We start from the raw sequence: 2,719 nt of genomic DNA, 5'->3' as shown, positions 1-2,719 counted from the left end.
GAGCTAATTAACAAATCTGCTCAAAAAGTGCACAGTTTCCAAACTACCAAGTTTGACCTAGATTTCCATGCAGCTGGAGGTGAATCAGGAAAATATGAAAAAATGGGTTTGTTAACCATATAATCAATTATCTATATCCAAAACGTTTCTCCAGATTCGAGTTTTTCTATAAGTTATAAGCACGTCTTGGAGGAAGTTTTATAAAAAATGATTGTTTTTAGAGTTCTATAATCTTGCAAAAAATCCAGACAACCAACTTTAGGCGCGATTTCCAAGGATCTAGATTTGAATGAGACAAATCCAAGAGTGGTTTTTGTTTAAAATATAACAATTTAGGTTCCTGCCAAACAGGTTTCCAAAATTCGCCATGGTTAGGAAGAGATGCCAATATCTTTGGGGTCAGTTTGCTAAAATTGTTCAATTCTCCATATTGAGGAAAATGACTAATTTGCCTTGTAAATATTTAAATGGCTCAGCCATGGTTTGTATTGTAAGCTCAGGAAGTTTGTAAAAGCAAGAGAAGAAGAGAAGGAATAAAGGATGGATTGAAGCTTTGTTGTAATAATAATTGCATCTTAATTGAATTTTGTTTCATCTCTAAATTCTCTATAAGCATTATGACGGTGTTTTGAATTTCATTTTTTATTGAGTTAGTTTAGGCTTGATCCAGGAGTGGCAAGGGCCCACCACAATTGGAAGCAAGTTCTACAAACAATATTGTTGAGCTAATTTGTGTACCTAAATTAACACAATTATTTCTTATCAATCCGGGTTGTTTATGCTTTGAGGCAAGTTCACTATATGTGAAGATCAGATGTAATCAAACATTGAAAGATAAGTTATTCAAAAGCTAAAAGTAATACATTCTATAACTCTAATTCAATCAGTTTAAACAGAGGAAAAACATTGAAATGGTTCTTGACTCAAGAAGTCCACTTTCACCTCAATTACCACTTAATGAATCAGAGATTAAAACCAAGAACTTAAGATGGATAAATTATTAATTAAAGAAGCTCTTAACTTAAGAGATACATAAGGCATTCCATCATAATTCATTCATCTCAATATCAAAATCTCAATAAGAAACTACTTGCATGCAAACAAAGGAAACTAGTTTTAATTCATCATTTTAGTAGAAGGGATGCTCAACTTGAACACCTGTTTTTCCAACTCAATAAAGTGATGAATAAGCTATTAACTAATGAAATCAATCACTATGCATGAACCATAAAGCAATCTGAAATAAAGCTTTGAAAAACCAGTTCTACAATAACCAAATTACAAGAAAATAAAACTAGTTAACAAGGAAGTGTACTTAGCATGGAATGGGGGCCCTCCACCCTTGCCTTGCACACTTGAGAGGTGATATCAGAAGCTTAAATTCAGTCACACATCCATGGCATTGAACAGCAAAATAATAATAACACAAGTCTTCAAATTAACTCCTCAATCCAAAGATGTCACAGCATAAAAGTATGTAATAACTCAATACATAAGTCATCAAAGTTTTGGCTTTAAATAAGAAGTCTCATGAAACAAACTGATCTATATTCACTCAAACAAACCCATCTACTCTCATCCACCTATCTAAGTCGAATTCATTATTCCCACCCCAAGAAAGATGACCAATCCTATAGAATCTCAAAACTGCCCTATTTCTATGGGATTTCTGAATGACTAGTCATGATTGACTAGCACCAAATGGGCCTAATAAAGCTTGTTCTATTCGAACTAAGCATTGCTGGCTTAGTCCTAGTTCCCAAGCTATTCATCCATGCATTCCATTCGTGCCCAAGTGTCCTGCAACCATATCAACCATAGAGCTATTACGGGAATTTCTGAATCTGCCAATTTTGCACTAAAAAACCAAATTTTCATAAAAAATTTAGAAATTGAAAAATTAAAATTAAATACCTGAATGGATATCAAATATACATCAAAATGGGATAAATGAAGGGAAAATGGATGGAAAATAGATGGATAAGTAAGTTTCTTTGAGAAAAAATAAGACCAAAACTAAGGCCCAACATCTCTCCCTTGCTTATCATCAAGCATGTCCCCATGCTTGCTTACTCCTCTTTGACCTTCTTCTCTCTGTAGTAGATGCTGTACCTGTAGATGCTTCCTGTTGTGCTACCCTGACCAAACAATCCAAACCTGTGTCATGTCTCTCCCTGAACAAAGCTGCTTTGACCTTCTGTTTTTCATACTTTGCCTGCCACATGTTCTTTTCCTTTAGCCATTTAAATGCTTGCTTAGAAAGTAGATCATTTTTCCTTTTCAGTCTCCCCAATTCTTCATTTAATTTTTCATTTTCCTTAACCAATTTAGCATTATCTTTCTTATTTGCCTTGTTTTCCTCTTTTAATTGTTTCTCCAAGATTTTACTAATTTCCAATTGGTTAGTTAAGTCCCTGATTCTTCCCAAATTGATTTCTCTCTCAAAATCTTGTGTTGTTTTCATTAGTGATGCTGTTGCTGCATCATCATATGAAGAATCCTTCTCAAATACTTCTTGTGCAATATCATTTTCTTCTTGTTGTCTTGGGGAATATGTTTCTACTTCCTTGTCTAAATCAATGGGACTTTTATTCCTAAATCTTCTAGGAATAGACATAACAGATGTTTCATTTTCCTGCATGGCCATGTTATTCTGTTGTTTAGCTCTTGTTCTGGGATACAAGGGTGAGTTCATCAATCCTCTGTTTTCCTGCTCTGT

This window comes from Pinus tabuliformis, chromosome 9, assembly GCF_031772625.1.
Source record: "Pinus tabuliformis cultivar Carrire ecotype Pingquan chromosome 9, CPIR1, whole genome shotgun sequence".
In the NCBI taxonomy this organism is placed as follows: domain Eukaryota; kingdom Viridiplantae; phylum Streptophyta; class Pinopsida; order Pinales; family Pinaceae; genus Pinus; species Pinus tabuliformis.
This window is presented reverse-complemented; position numbering follows the sequence as displayed.